General features: G+C 34.7%; 1 long non-coding RNA gene across 1 annotated transcript; it reads left to right on the top strand.

Moving 5' to 3' along the window:
• Positions 1-7,443: 7,443 nt before the first annotated feature.
• LOC117105350 lies at positions 7,444-17,743 on the top strand. Its single transcript, XR_004444884.1, has 3 exons — positions 7,444-7,619; positions 14,995-15,038; positions 17,458-17,743. It is a non-coding gene; the product is annotated as an uncharacterized LOC117105350 (long non-coding RNA).
• Positions 17,744-17,966: the final 223 nt, after the last annotated feature.

The following is a 17,966-nucleotide window of genomic DNA, read 5'->3' as shown; positions in this document are numbered from 1 at the left end:
CAGGATGCAATACAAAAGTGAAAGGAAGTGTCGCAATTCTCTTACACTTTTAAGTACTGTATTTTATCTTTAATAGAAGTCCTTTTTATGTAGCAGTTCCTAGTGTCCTCGCCATAATTGTTATTGCGACCCTAAGTCCATCCTTTTAATTGCCAGCATTTGCAGGGGGCGCAATTTACTCCTGACTACAATAGTTCGAATTTAAAATCCTGCTTTTATTTTTATCCTCAACCAATTCTTAAATTACATGAACATACCTTTACTTTTGTCTTTTGATTGTTTGCTGTCTTTCCCAAATTTGTTTTCGTATTTTTAATTAATGTATATAGTACATCCATCAACCATTGCCCATTATCATCATGCGGGTTGCCTCCCCGGCACACGTTTAACATTAAAAGTATATCGCCTAAGTAAGCTGTTAGTTAAAAATGATAATTACTGGGAAATTCAGCCGTATATCCGTTGCTTCTGGCCCAAATATTAGAACGTTTGTAATATTTCAGTAAGTTAGTGAAAACTGTTTTGGTCTGTGTTTCTTTGAATGTTAAAATGTTACATTTTACAAATGACACGAAAGTAACTTTAGTATGGAGATACGCCTCCACTGGTGATAGTTAAAGATGATAGTTACACTTTCGTGTGATTCATTGTGTATTACGCAATACCTTAAAAAAAGGTGTCCTAATGGGAAAATCCAAAGGTGAATTCCGCAAATGCACTTTGCGCACAAAACAATCCGAAAATCGTATAGGCCTATGTGTGGTGGATAAACGTTAGCTGAACCCACCGAAAGAGTAAATTGCGCCCTCTTCCGAATTCTACCTATATTGAATAATAGGCAATTATAAAGAATTCATTAAGAGAATGTAACAAAAGATTGCCACTCTTGTTGTCCCCGACTTCGTGTCCCCGACTTAACTTCTATATCGCCTAAATCGCAGTGTCCGTGTCCTCTCCATTTGCTATCAGTAATCCCTGACTCCCATCCCAACCTGCCTCCTGTTGCATGCATATTGCATGCATGCATGCATGCGGGTAATAATTGTTGGACTGGACTTTATCTTCAGGCATAAAAAAAAAATAACACGATCCATTATCACTCGCATAATCCTCTCCTTTATAGATAACCGCATAGTCATTAAAAATGCACATCAATAAAGCATTTGTTCAGCCGTTGTCATGGTTATAATATAATAATATAGGCCTACTAAAACGGCATGATGGTGTAGGCCTACAACAGTGGCGTAGCTACTGTAGGTTGAGAACGGGCCCTAGTGCAAGATTAATTGCCAGGCCTTGATGTGAAGAAGCATCAACCGAGGGCCGTAAGGCATAAGTTACCGGTATGGCATGTGAGGGGAGGGTGTTAAGAGCGGTTTTCTCTTATGGGATAGAAGAATCCCCGAAAGCTCTGCCGTTTTAAATTTTCAAGAATGGAAATTCTAAGACTATGTACTAACAATAACCTTTATTGAATACACACGTTTGTATCAGAAGCGCTCGCGATAACTGTAGTGCATTAAAATATATACCAAAATACGATAAAAATACAACAGTTATAATCATAAAAATTTGGCTCCCAGCGGCAGCGTGTGTTTACCGCTTGACGCAGTTTTTTGGCTACTTTACAGATTGTCGACTTTTTAGTGAATTTTCTAGGACACGTCTTATCTAGCAGCTTTCTTTGTTGGGAAATCACTTGAATAACTGTCAAATAACAGTTTGACTTTTTACCTAGCATCCTGGCATCATATTTCGTATACTTACTTTTCATTTTTATATATTTAGAGTATATGAACCGTCGTATCATTCCTCCATCCGATTTTTACTCGAACAAGGTCAATTGCCAGACGATAGTGGGGAAAAAAAAACGCCACCCCCCCACCCCCCCCCCCCCCCAAAAAAAATGGGACAGTAGACACAAAAAACATTAAAAACAGACAAATACAGTAATATACCAGTAGGTGCACACTTTACATTAAAATGGAAATACAATATAAATAGTAGACCCTAGAAATATTCAAATGCAGTAAAAGACAACAAAGAGACATAGTAAACATTAAATAAAATCACGATACATTCGTTAAAATACCTTAAAAATGATCTTATAATTAAAAAAAACTAATAATAAAATTTATAAAAGTTAAGGTTAATAATTCACATTTGGTAAAATTTCACTTCATGTTTTCCCATGCCATAGTTATAGAGTAGGTTATATATTATATCTTTGTGTGGTGATGTGCATAGTTACGGTACCAAATAAGACTTTTGGCAAAATTTAGAAGTACGTCGGCAATTTTGAATTGCCTCCAGAGACTGCCATACTTTTGGCATAAAGAACCGCTTTACTGATATTTCATGGTGCCCTAAGTATACATTTTGCAATTTGCGTTTGAACCCTTTTAGACAGATAGAAATGTAAAATAGTTGTTGGGTTAAAGAAATTGCAAAGGTTTGTTTTATTTAAATATGTTCAAATTACCTTAGAGATTATAATATCCAAAATCTACCATGTCAATGACTAATGACCTAATTTGCATAAATGCAAAATGGTCACCACTCAAATCTTTTGAGGTCTATAAAATCAGTAGGTCTAATATGAGACTAAGTGTTTTGGTGTTGGTGTCTACACCTCTGTTTCCAATGTCAACGAATTCATCTACAGTTCACCTTCCAATTCGAGACCCTCTAATTCGAGACCAGTTTTTTCCAAGTACCAACTAATCACCTATCTCTTAACACTAAGCTCGCCATTTAATGCTGGAACTCCTCTATTTCGAGACCATGACCACCTTTGTAAAGTCCCAAGTGACAAAATGACCTCTAATACAAGATCATTTTTGAAAGTGCACCGTTAATTGACATCAATGAGTACGGTACTCGAATATTAAATACAGCTCTTTGAACATAATTGTCATATTTAACAATGACATGTCAATATTTCCATAATTGAGTATTTTTAATGAGTCCGTCCAATGGAAAATCCTCATAGCGCGCAAATTCATGGCTATGTTCACTACTATTAATTGAGGGGTTTATATGACATGTAATTATGTTTGAACACAAATATAACTAATTTAAAATTTTAAAAAGGGACACAGTAAAGGCATAATTATAAATTTATTCAATATGATTTGTTTTTGTCTTAGACAAGGGTCACACAAAAATTATAGTGCACCCTTCAATTTGAGACCCCCTAATTCCGAGACCCCTCTAATTCCAGACCACATTTCCAAAGACCCAAATAACAATCTTCAATATTTTAACACAAAGCTAAGCCCTCTAATTGGAGACCAACCCCGAGACCACCCCAAATTTTCAGGTCCCAAAGGTGGTCTCGAATTGGAGGGCGAACTGTATATCATTTTTTATTGACCGAACTAAACTAAACAAGTCATTGCATTAGTGGAAAATTTCAGTTTTTAAAGTTATCCACTAGGAGGCATTCTCTATAATTCTCCACTGCAATGAGACGATGCTTATCTTGATCTTCAAACATTCAATATGGCTTGCACAGTTTTAAAAGCTCTCTTCATGGTAGGCCTACTGTACACTCATAGTACCTCAGTGTTTTGGGGTTTAAATACAGCTTTTGTAGAATTTGTTGGCCTTATCCAGGGCGGATCCAGAGATGTCCGAAAGGCGACCGAAAGTGGGACAGATTGAGATAACACTACCCTAGAGGAAATTTTTATTTTCTAGATGTCCGAACCTCTGAGGCGTTAAGGGCGATCAATTAATTTTTTTTATCTTTCTTTCGTTTTTTATTTTTAAGTAGTGGGAGGGGTAGTAGGGGCGGCCAGGCCCTTCCTGCTACATCCACCCCTGTTATCAGGTGAACTAAAGTATATTTTGGCCTCATATAAGGGACTGCAGTCCGTGATTTGTACAAAGATACAAGGAAACTGTCGTAATGCATAATTTGGTTTCAGTTGCTACAACACTTAACAACATTATTCATTCATTCGGTTCCAGTTGCTATAAAACTTAACGAGGCACCCTACATTAATGTTTCACACTAAGAAACTGAACACAAAATCAAATTCACAGGAAATAAATATTCAATAATCTTTTAAGATAAAAACAAATGTTTAAATTTGGTTCCATTTGATGAAAACCTTATATAACTTATATTAATGATTCAGTCATTTAGAAACCGAATATTGAATCAAATTTAACGGGAAAACAATTCTATTCTTTTAGGATAAAGGAAATGTTGAACTTTAACTAACACACTTACATGCTCAATATTTAATTGTTGTGGAGAAAATTAGCTGCCACGTTTTTAAAAGGCGGCCATTTTAAATTTATGGTAATTAGGTAATTTAGTACTGGCGGATCAACATACTTTTGGATATGCAAATTGTTACAAGCTAAAGAACAAATGTCAGCAAAAAACCAAACTTGTGCAATTTGTTTGACCTGGAGACCTATTTCTACGTGTCTATTTCTAAGACGCAAAACATAATTAAATCTTCCAGACAATGCAAGCACGTTTAACTATATAGTTAAAAGTCATTAGACATGGTTCGGCAGCCACAAGTAATTGACGTACTACGTGGTGGCACCAGGATTTGCCGAGGGGAGGGGGGTGGGGTGTGGGCGAAAAAGACGAAAAAGAGTGGGCGTGTTGAGGCGTCGCTCAAAAATTTCTCGGAAGTGTTTCAGGGGGCCGAATAATAATGACAATTTAGGGGTTTTAAAGACTTATTCAATCTGTTTTGGGGTCAACTAGAATGTAGAAAATACATATACATTTTTTTTCTCCCCGACAAATTGTGGTTTTCTCCCCGTCGGGGGGCCCTGGCCCTCGCCCCCACTGGCGCCACGGGCGGATTCAATATATGGTACAATTTTATTACCTCTTTTATAACTTCATCATTATGCTTATGACCTGACATAGTTCATGATGTAATACAACCAAGGTATCTGTAAGTGTCAACCTCTGTAATATTTTTGTTTTACCTAACTACCAAATCCATTGATTATTTTCACCATTTATTAGTATATTTAATTTTTCATAGTTGAACTTTAACTAAAGTTTGTTAGTAAAATAATTGTAGAGACGCTGGAACTAAATTGGATCAACTGCTATTAAAACAACATCGTCTGTCAAGCATAAACAGCCCATTTGTGTTTCATAGGTCTATATACCCTTCATTACTGTGAACGGAGGATACTTTTCTAGCTCATTGATGTATATGGAAAAGGGGGATCAGTGACAAAACACAGCCCTGTTTAACTCCTGCTGTCACTTTAAAGAACTTAGTCTCTAATGTCCCAAGCTTACAACCATACCTTTAAAATTTTTTATCACTTCACAGTATCGAATGCTTTACGTAAGGCAGGCCTTTAATACTATTCACATTTTCAGAAAGTCGTATAAACCGTAAGATAATCTTTTATCTTTTTGCTCCCTATCCCTAATGGCCTTAGCATAGTAATAATTACCTGTACTAATGATAATCGGAAACTTCGTAACTATTTAAAGAGGGGTCTATGAGGTCTCAACAGCTAGTTCTAAACTAAACAAGAAAATCGGTGGCACCTAAATATAAACAGATGGAATGAACACAGAAATCAATAATTACTCCTCTAAGAACCTTAAATGTCATGGACCCGTCACCCGTTAGTCGAATATGAATAGATATTGTGGTCAAACGATATACATGCAAACAATTTAATTATTATCCGATGGTGTTTTATTACCAATGTTTTAATAGAGCACAGGAAACTAGTTTGAAATATAGCTTTTATTAAAAATAGGCATCCAGTGGGAGCGTGTGCCTACTGCCTATTTCTGTACATTACTGTATATCGAAAAGCACTACCACGGTCTAGAGGACGTCCTTCAAAATACTATAAAAAGCGTTATAAAAAGCGTTGCGTCTCTATGACAAAGGTAATTGAATTACCTTGCTATGACGCATGTTCGAGTTTCAAACGCAAGTTTTTTGAGCTCCGAACTCCATTTGTCTTTTAATAGGGCACTCATACATCTCCACCAGATTTACTCGCTCCTACAGGGTAAACTGCTAGCTAGATTATAACATCAAAAACTGGATCGATTGTTATGGTAAACTAACTCTATTTTAGGAAATGTTAATATCCTATCCTATGTTTGATTATTTTATTTTTATTTTTTATGTCAAACATATTTATACAGCACAAAAACATATCAGGTGTTTATTATAGCCTGTTTTTCATACGGTCCTGTTCAAACTTATACTTATAATAAGGACTTGCAATAAATGAATACCAACCGGCAATAAGTTAATAGGCCTATTGCATTATGCCTATCTATTTTGGACGGAACGCCTAGTATACGACACTACACGTCTCTGTTATGTGACAATATATCGATATAAGATAATGATAAACCTTGTTTCATGATTGCAGGATTTTGACCAGCGGATAAAGCTGCACTGACACCATGCACTATGACCACAATCATGACAATTTTTGTGAGTAGATCCTGAGGGCGCACTGTCAATAATATGTATCGTCGGGAGACCCCGTCAACAGCCTCCAACGCTTAAAGTCAGTAGTAGTAGCAGCATTAAAATGCCCTTGTAGTAGCTAGCAAGGTATTGCATTTTATTGCAGCCTCTCTTCCTACCGCCTAAACTAAAGAAAACAAAATTTCTCGCCAAAACAAATGACAATGCCTAATGGCCTAATGTGCACGTCTTCCATGGAAAATAACGCTCTAGAACTGTAAAGGCGATCATCTTGTTTATAAACGAATGTTATATAAACCTAATTATTAAAGTATTTTATTATCTATAAAAATTAGTACAATAATAATAATAATAATAATACAATTATTAAAATGAATATATTATTGGTAGTAGTCATAATATTATTGTATTATTTATCTTAGGCATGTTATTATTAATTTAATATTTATTATTAAAATTATTTTGTTATTATTCTTAATATTCTTATATTCATCATCAGCATAGTTATCGTTATCGTTGTCAATGTATTAGTATTATTTTTAAATTAATATTATTATTAAAAAATAATTATGTATTATGTCTTTTATTCTTTAAATAATAATTTATATTTATAATATAATTAAATAATAATTTAAATAATTTAATTTAAATACTTTAATAATTTCAATTTTAATAATTTTAATAATTTAATTTAATAATTTAAATAATAATTAATATTTATAATATATATTTTTATGTAATCATTATTTTGTAATCTCATAATGCTATGTACAACACGATATCTACACCTATAACAATAATTATTGTGTGTTCAATATTTTGCGCATTATTAATACGAATTTAAATTGATCGAACAATTTTAATATTTCATATTTACGCTGTGTATTGATGTTTTTACTTGGACTTCATAATAGCAAGATTACGGCTGCGATTCGCCCATAATGCGGATTACTGTATTCAAGATTTTAGAATGCAAACCGCATGCCCGCACAAATTTTCTGCCTGCCGCATGGACAGTAATTACCAGAACGGATTCTGCCGCAACCGGGTTAAGAACTAAGAGCTTGAGTTGAAAAATATAAAGGGTTATTAGAGGGGCGGTCCATCTCCTCAAGGATTAGACTAACAGCTTGTGATTTACCTTAGACCAACATAAAGGTAAGCGTAACCAATATGCTCATTTTATTCATTCTGTATTCTTTAAACAAAACGAATTCTCTGCACAATTCAAGTCGATCGACTAGTTTATGAACATGATCGACTAGTTTATGAACATACTGGGTATCATTGAAACCATAGTAACAGAGTCCGATAGAAAGAAATTACCGTAGTGCAATATACCGTACTGCATAACCATGGAGGGTGTACCTTCATGGTCTAACAATTTTTGCATAGTATTTTGCAGGGGCGGATCCAGAGATGTCCAAACAAGGGGGCCGAAACGGGGGAAGAAAGAGGGGCTGATCGAGATAACACTACCCTAGGGGTCCGGGCGCATGCCCCGCGAAATTGTAGTGTTCTAGACTCCCAAAAATAACCTCTGAGGCGTTTTGGGCGATCATTTATTTCTTTTTCTTTCTATCTTTCTTTCCTTCTCTTCTTTTATTTTACTTTCCAAAAGAGGGCATGTGTATAAGAGACAGGCTCTTATAGTGCCATTAGATCAGTGAATGATAGTAAATTAAATGTTTTCGAATTGATCCTCAATTGATCCTCAATCAATCAATCAATTGTTATTCAAATCAGTAGATTTCACCAAAACATAAGAATTTTTTTCTTGTAACTTGGTTAAACTTTCTAAAAAGTTTAATTTAGACCATTTGTTCTGTTTTTGAAATATCTGGTGCTGGGTGTTTGCCCTTAAATCATTTTATTTAACTGGCCCTCTCCCCCACGCCTCACTCTGAATTGTCACTAAATTTTAGGAGCCACATACTTGATATATATGGTAAGTGACCAAAGTGCCGGGTGGAAAAACAGTGCAAAAAGATAGGAAAAACGATATGTAATAAAAACAAATCATCAGAACAAAAATAATGGCTTTTTCAGCTACTAAAAAAAACAAAAAAAAAACAAAACAAAACAAAAACAAAAACAAAACCAAAACAAATAATAATAATAATAATAATAATAATAATAATAATAATAATAATGATTATTATTATTATATAACAAAAGCCAGGTACTTGTGGTATATAATGAAGAAAACAACATTGTCTCATTTGATCTTGCTGCTTACAAATTCTTTGACATTTCGCAATCGATATTAATTTTACAATTATGTAAACTCAAAACGGAACGTTAAGTCTTCGTTGTTGAGTTTTATGACATCATCTAATTAAATTTAACCTTTGCACTTACTGGTACTTGTGAGTTTTAAACAATTAAAACAAACATATATCGTACCCCTATACTTTAATAATAATCAACTCGGATGTACTATATTATTAGGTGCTCCCATCATCGTTAGCATTAATGAATACCATCTACTACAGGATATCGTTGCCTTTTTGGTCTTCCTAATAATTATCATCGTTATCATACACAATAATAATGATTATAAATAATCACAATTATATTCCTGACAAACTGCCATTACTTTGCTTCAAAGCTTAGCCGATAGAGCAAACATTGTAGTATTGATTATTATTATTATTATTATTAGCCTATTATTATTATTATTATTATTATTATTATTATTGAATGATACAAACATTACCGATGGCCGACCCTGATATTCATTGTTTTAAAGAATCGTTGAATATAATTATTTTCAAAAATGAACAATGTAATCAAATACATAAACATTCACCAGAGCAATATGAATGTTTTATACTTCAAGGCCTAGCTACATTACGTGATTTATTCCAATATCTTTATCGCGTGCCTTTAGATAATGGAGCCAATCCCATCATCATTAGAAATTTGTATACTATGTTCAGTACATTCATAATTGAACAAAAAAAAAAACTTAAATAGGTTGCAATGTATTTATAAATTGAATGTCCTTGATCGTAATAATTTCAAATGAAATACGTACATAACATAATACACGAACCGTATCCATTAACCAGAATTAATACCTATAATACTAGGCCTATAGACGTAATATTTTCCAATAACCCCTTTTCACATTAAAAACATTTTATCTCTTGCTTCTTAAGTCGGACACATACTGCGTCGACCACGACCGTCGGCCAATTAATCCATCTCCGCTCAGTGTCATGTTTAGAATTTTCCGGGGGTGGGGTGGCCTTTGCTACCCATTGATCCATACTGTAGCTAGATCAGAGTTCACCTGCTGATTGTCGGTGACAATTCCATCGTCACGTGTCGCCTCAATAGAATTGCATCTGACGAGAGCTTAAGCATCTCAATTTAAGGCTATTAATAGGCACGCCTCTCAAATATTACTACAGTGTCGGAGTTTCGCCCTCTAAATCCCCAATGGGCCTTCGCCCCCTGAACCCTATTGGAATCCAAGGCGTTTTTCTGTCCCCAGTCAATTTATGCTCACCCCGCATCTGTGTTTTTCTTCCCAAAACAAAACCCTAATGCCGTGATTGTTCATCCATAATTCTTCGGAATGCCCTGTAAGTGTATTTTTAAATCTTGTGTTTAAAAAAAAACAAAACAGCGGTTATGCCTACAATAACGAAAACAATTTTTAATAGCAACATATCATTAGGACCATACCGCTAGAACACCTGGTTCACGGTCGACCGTACCGATAGAACACCTGACTCACGGTCGACCGTATTGATAGAACACCTGGCTCACGGTCGACCGTACCAATAGAAAACATTAGCTAATTGGCAGACGGTAGACCATGCCGATAGCTTTATCAACCATTATCTCAAGGTAGCATGCCATAATGACCATCACCACTGCCCTTAACACCACCACTACTACCACCACCTGTTACCACCGCCACAACCAACCACGGCCAACACCACGACCGCCGCCACCACCACCACCACCAGTACAACGGTAATCATAATTATACAGTAGGCCGTCTAATATAAGACTAGTACCAAGAACTACATGATTCATTTTCATATCATTCCCATTGTTATGACTACTGATGAATTTCATAATGTTAAGTTAAAGCCTGTAATGCATCCCGCTAAATTGATTTGATTACAATTTCATGAGTCACATAATATTTACCCCAGTTAACATCAGCAATTAAACAACGTATTAACAGTATTGCCACAACTTAATGTTAATAACTTTACCGGATAGGCAATGGAGTGAAGTTAAATAGATTGGTGGTTAAGATACTTGCCTTCCAATCCCAGGGTACTGGGTCTGATCAATTCCTACACACCAGGATGTTTCTCATGACTAAAACTACTCCATTCCCTGTCTTACTATGATAATAACTTATTAAAAATCACAACTCTGGCCTGTGGAAGAGCAGTAAATATTTACTAAACAGGATACCCAGAATAAAAATTAAGCCAATATCTCAAACCCTTAAAACAGATCGGCTTATAAATCGGCTTATAAACATGTTTACCAATAAAGCATGTTTCCTTTTGTTCGTAAGGAAACAAAACTAAAAAGAAATTAAAAAAAATATATAAATTCTGTAAATTATATACAGTATTACAGTATGTTGACTATATATTGATAATAAAAATGCGAATCAGAAAAAATGAACTATTTGGTTGACTACGGAAGACAGGTTTAAAAAAAACCTGTCTTCTTTATACCAGGTACTTTGTTCAGTAGAAATCTACAGTACTGTTCTTCCACAGTGCCCGTGTATGCTTTATAAAGTAAGTCTTATAATGAGATGGAATTATTTTTAGCTGTGAGAAAAAAAAATCTACTGTCACAGGAATTGAACCCACATCGTGAAATTGGAAAGGATCGTAGGCAATAAACTGTTCAACTTCAAAGCTTATTACAAGTATAACATTCAATAGTAAATGTGACCAAAGCTCACAAAAGGGCTGTAAACTCGCACCGCACTGTATTGAGAAACAAGCCTCCATAGCCAGAATAGGGCGTAGAAGGTGAATTTTGTGTGAATTGGGTTTTTGTGTAATAAATAAAGTATAACTTTTAATCTTACTATTCCTGAAGTTTTAGTTTAAAATTCCAACTATAAGAGGTAAAATTTAGCCGTTTTCGGATGGGAGCTAGTGAAAATGAATAAACCTGCCGAAAATAAAAGCATTTTTCTCAAAACTCGATTTAAGAATGTTAATAAGATGACAATTATTCAAACTTTGCTTCCAGACACCCGATTGAGTTAATTTAACTGTCATTTTAAAGTAAATGATATGTTCTATGCCATTATAACGAAAATTCATTTTGGCCAGAGGACGAGTTTACAGCCCTTTTGTGAGCTTGGGTTAAAATAGGTATTATCAATTTCATGTCAGATTGAGATGGACTGACTAGGCCCACCCTGTAACTACCAGGTGACTGATAGATAAACAGCATTAGATGCGAGAGTGACAACAACGAAACATACACTGAAACAGAAAAATAATCTCTACAATCAAATATCATTTATGCTTACATATTATTTAAAAGAACTTCAGTGAAGCATTTGCGAAATGATACGATGAGTAATTGCAGACTCGAAATAGCACTTTGTTACAAGATACGGTATTAGATATGATATACTCGGCCCAACTTTATTGGTTGTAACATATAGTCCAAGCGAGATAGTTGCATTTCCTATCTGGATTGTACTTTCTATATTTAATTATGTTATTAGATTGTATTTGAAAATTAGAGCGAGAATAAAGAAATTTCAATTAATTGGCTCATAAATAATACATTTCCTATATCATTTTCCATAATTAAAATCTAGAATTGACTGAATGGTAGTAAACCGACTTGAGGTTTATACTGCTCATGCCAGTATCTATTGTCAATCGATGCTAATCGACTTAAACCTATGTTGTGTGTATGCTTGTTTATTTCGATTAACCTTCATACTGGCATGCGCGGTTTAAACTACGAAAAAGCAATCGTAGTTAGAGCTGTACATGCTCGTATCAAGGTACACCATACACACAGCATAGCTTTATGTCAATTGACCTCGATTGACCTTGGATACGAGCATGCGCAGTTCTAACTACGAATTTATAAGTGAGTACAATCTATCGAAATTTTGTTACGTATAGAGACTATGAAATAGAGGCAACATTTGTAGAGTAGGATATACCTGTATCCTTAACGGTTGTATTGATTATGCCAATTCGTTGTTGAAAGTGCACATGCCCGTATCTATTGTCAATCGAAGCTAATCGACATAAACCTATGTTGTGTGTATGCTTGTTTATGTCGACTGACCTAAGATATGAGCATGCACAGTTGTAACTACGAATTGGCTTATTGTTAAGTGTAGTTTCCATAAAATCGCTACACGCTATCGCCAACAGTTTTCGGTAACACTGATTTGTCAGTCGAATCGGAGAGCGTCGAGGAAAGATTGCAAGGCACAGTGTAGCAATTTTCTGGTAACCAATCTTTATGTTTCTACATACTTATTTAATTACAGTGTGCAAGTTTCATAACCCGCGGGATATTTTCTGTGTTATAGAACTACAGGGTAAAGTAATTAAGAAAGATGTACCGTAGACCATGATGGCTCTTTAAATGGCACACCATGATTTGATACTGCAGACGCTGAACTTTAATAATGGTAATGCGCCATTTAAGTAAACGGCCTTAATGCGTTTTACATTATTATCCCGGACATTGAATCAAATATCTATGGAACACATTTCCATGGGGAAATTCGTTTCAAGCAGCAAGAAGAATCACACACTTATGAGTGACAACCATTCCATAAACAGCTAGAAGAAGGATTAAACACCTAGGTGAGCACCATTCCATAAGCAACTAGAAGGGAAGGATAACAAAAACCTGGGTGAGCACCATTCCATAAGCAGTTAGAAGGAACAAACATTTGGGTGAACACCATTTCATAATCAGCTAGACCTACTTATACTCCTGGGTACAGAGAGAAAATGTGGATAATTCGCTTTATCCAAAGACACAAGCGAAATGCACAGCGAGCTTCGACACCATTTTCTAATTATAAAAGAAAATTATGGAATCATCCATAAACGCCTTACGTGTATTACAAGCAAAAAACTCAGCGAGCCTCAACACCATTTTCTAAATTATAAAAGAAAATAATGGACTCATCTATAAACGGCTTGCGTGTATTATTCAGTAATGCAGGCACTCTATGGAGTGACTGTACTCTAGTTAAGGAAGTTATTATCAATTTGAACATTTCAGTATTCTCGCCAATTAAGACGTACTGTAATACGTTAGCTGTTAATACATTTAGCGTTCTCGTTGAAAAACAATACCTGAAAGTCAGCATGAAGGGCCGCGTGGTCTAATGGATAAGGCGTCCAACTTCGAATCGGCAGATTGTAGGTTCGAGTCCCATCGTGGTCAATTTTTTTTTTATTATTAGGTATTGCTACTCAGTGTAATATTGATAATAACGAAGAAGGAAATTATAAAGCATGCTTAATACTTATGCGTTTGTTTCAATCTCAATACCGGTAACCGTTTAATCTTTTAATGGGCTTATTCGACTGGTTCATTTCGTTGATTACGAATTTTCGTTGAGTATTATTTTCATTCGACTGGTTCGTAAAGTAGACTTCGTTGACAACGAAAATTTAACGTAACCAGAATGCGTTAATCAGCGTTAGGTTATGCACGTGACCAAAAAATGTGGCCGATTAGTGAGATTAGCAACAACATTTGCGTTAACATAATTTAGATTAAATTTCAGAAAATAAAAAATTATAATATATATACCCACATTAAAGTAAAAAAATAATTGCAGGCTAACAGAATTAAAAAACTGGATGAAAACATTTTTTTACGAAAAACCCATACTGCCACAATCCGATGCAGCCTTGATTACGCAGCGTGTATCGCGGTAACTATGCAGCCATTCTGTTTTGTCGAGTATTTACCAGTCTGGTCGTCTTCGTTAAGTAGGATTTTACCACTGCGCAGGTGGGCGTGGTTTAACGAAGAACGACCAGTCGAATAAGGCCAATGTTTTAAACTTTTTTTTTTAAGTTGATTTAATTTCTGAAGAATATTACATACCACAGATACCGGTAGGTTATCATGAATCTTGAGCCCACTTCTATCCGCCCATGTTAATGGCAAAAAAAAAATAAATCATAAAAAAATTGATATTTGGTTCGTTAAGATGCAGCGCGAAGTCTCAATAATCTAGACGCGCCGGTGGCCCTTTCTATAGAACTCATTTTACGTGCACTATGACTCGTAAGGGTACTTAAAACGTATAACGATTAATTTCACAATCCAAACCATTGCAAGAGGAGAAAAAAAAACAGATTGCTCTCTGACTGTAATTATAGATTAGTAAGCGAGTAGTGAGAAAGAGTTTTAATCAAGTAATTCCGAATGATGTGGGCGGAACGTAGTCGATTCAATGAGCAAAGCCGCAAAGATTCTATGTTTCACTCTTTATTGTCTTTTTATCACTTGTCCTCTTTTGCAGGATGCTCGTCAGGATCTGTTTTTTCATGGCGTATCTGTCAGTGGGTAAGAATTCTGTTTTGTGGTTTTTTTTTCAGTTATTTTAAAAATATTTGCCGTTAGCAACAGCTGAAGTAGATTAGTACGGTAATAGCAGCAGTATCACTGTACTAATTATTTTTCTTTTTATTTGTGTAGTACTAGTAGTAGTAGTAGGAAAGGTGGTGGTGGTGGTGGAGGAGGTGTTTGTAGTAGTACTAGTAAAGGTAAAGGTAGTCCCGTATTCATTACGTAACCTGGGGGAATGATTTGTAAGCCTCGGCACTGTGTGGTAGGGTGGCCAATTCCTTTTCACGCCGCCTTTTCCCTCCCCAGTAGTGAGCCGGGTGTCTATTTATACTCCTGAGTGGAGAGAGACAAACGTAAGTAAAGGGGCTTGCCAAAGAACACAAGCGAAATGCACAGCAAAGACTCGAACCTTGACCTCGAGGTAGAGAGACCAAACCCAACCGCTGCGCCAACCACCCCCATGTAGTACTAGTAGTGCTAGTAGCGATAGTAATAAATGGTTATGGCTATCTTTAGTTACATCAGAATATTAATAATAAAGTTAATTGTTTTAATGAATTCAAATTACGTTTGCATAACATACAACAAAAGAAGTTCATTGAAGGCAATAGATTCTGTTGAAAGTCTCAACAAGTAATTTATATAGAAAAGTATTTAGTTCAAATTAAACATTTTTAAACAAAGACAACTATTAACCAAATTTTGTTTAGGAATTCTCGTTATTGACAATGAAAAATGTAGATGGTATGGGATTAAAATATAAAAAACGATTATGTAAATTATGTTACTGTACTGAAGTTCAAAATGAGTACTACTTTCTGTTAATTTGTCCTTCTTATAGTAAGCTAAGAGAAAAGTTATTTACCAGTCTTTTTTTCAATTATCCAACAGAAAAAAGTTTATAAATTTATATGTCCACTGACAATTTTACTTCGGTTAAAAAAAAAAAAAAAAAAAAAAAATTAAATATATATATCTTGCTTATAACAAAAGAAATAATTATGTTAATTAATATTGCAACTGCTGTTGTAACCATTTGTGTTTATAATCCGGACCGTTGGCCTATGTATTCGAAATAAGTGCCCTAGACATTGAGTCTAGGGAGGAAAAAGACAGAGAAGTCGCCTATAGTTTTAGGTAGCGATAGTACTAGGCCTACGGTTACAGATACTATGCACGCCAATAATTTGATTAGTGCAGACAAAATTGTTTAGAACAATAATAATATTACAATAACCGATCAATTATCTACTTTTTTACATAAGAAAAAATGATGGTACAAATGTAGGTAATGTACTTTGTGATTCTAACCTGACACTTTCAATAACACGGCTGTGCCTCGAGCTGAACGAACAACGTTGATTAATTATTACTAAATCGATATTGCTAGGGTTTTTAGTTTTTAATTAGTAGGCCTAGATTTGCAAGGTAAATAAGGTAGTTACCGTGCAATCTCAATTTGTCGTGGGTTATTATTCACAAATTATGTTTGGACATCTAAAATATAACATAAGTTACTTTAAACGGTGTCTACCACCAGAAAGACACCAGCTTCATAATGAACCTGTAATGCTACTACATAGTATTCCTATAATATTTTTTATTATGAGTATAAGTTATATATTTGATATAGAACAACGTTAAACCATGACATAATACATTATATGGCATTAAAAATATACACAGTATTCCGGATTTAAGGGATTTTTAAATTTTTTACTTTGAGTATATTATTGAAGTTGCAGTGGCGGGCACCTGTTTGAATCTCGATTAGGGGAAATCTTTTTACTCCCGCTGATCTCGCAGATATACTACACTGTAAAAAACAGTTTAAAAGCTAAACGTGTTTAGATATAGCTTAATGTATTTAGGATCTTGTCGTGTTCAACATTAAATGTGCTTAGGTATTTGACATCATGATGTTACCTAAGCACATTTAATGCTAAAGAAACCTTAACACATTAGGCCTTATGCCTGGCCCGGGGTTTATCAATCTCAGCTTAGCAAATGTCTTAAGTAAAAAAAGTTAAGATGTTCCTAAGCAAATATCTTAAGCTGATTTGTCAAACCATCTTAGCAAAATCTTGGCTAAAAATCGTCTAAGATGGCGCATGCGTGCAATCGACTTTTTAATTTTAAGCATTTTTAAGCTAAGTAATATTGATAAATTTGACTTAAGCAAAATAATGGACTTAAGATGAATTTAAGCTGATTTTTAGTTTGATAAATACGGCCCCTGGCCTAAACACGTTTAGCTTTTAAACGTGTCACCAAAAGCGGGACAACATTGAGTGGAGCTTTGTGTTAAAATGCTCCATGCTGTTTTTACAGTGTATACGGTGAGTCAAATGGACATTTTTGTCACGACTAATACAAAATTTCTATTTTCGTTTGTTTGTTTTTTTTTCTCTCGTAGGTGTAACTGTTCGAAGTAACGAGTCCCTGCTGACGGAGCAACTGCTCGCCGAATATGGACCGCGGACTACTCGTCCCGTCGATAATTCAAATTCAACAATCAACGTGACGTTAAGATTTATCATAACTCAAGTCATAAACTTGGTAAAATATTCACATTTATGTTCGTATTATTATTAATTATGTAAATAGCTTTCTCTATGCTTTTCGTTCAAAATAATCATGTGAAATTATACTTTTTTCTTTCTTTCACATCCAATAGCTAGTAAAGCATTACAAATTTATTTATAAACTAAGTCTCTTTATTAGGATTAAAAGTGAAGCTGTTATAGGAAAAATAAATCATGTAACAGTTTGAACCCAGGGTTAGAATAATACAAATTAAAAATTGAAGTTTCTTTCTACAAAAACAAAATGTAATTACTGGTATACCGTTTAATAATAAAGGTCATAAATTCTACAGACATCTATAATATTAAAATATATCAATTAGAATTATGGAGACGATAT

The sequence above is a fragment of the Anneissia japonica genome, unplaced genomic scaffold (assembly GCF_011630105.1).
Source record: "Anneissia japonica isolate Jap-2015-1 unplaced genomic scaffold, ASM1163010v1 scaffold287726_len2788222_cov184, whole genome shotgun sequence".
Classification (NCBI taxonomy): Eukaryota; Metazoa; Echinodermata; class Crinoidea; order Comatulida; family Comatulidae; genus Anneissia; species Anneissia japonica.
Note: the sequence above shows the minus strand (reverse complement) of the source record. Positions and strands in the feature narration are given on the sequence as shown.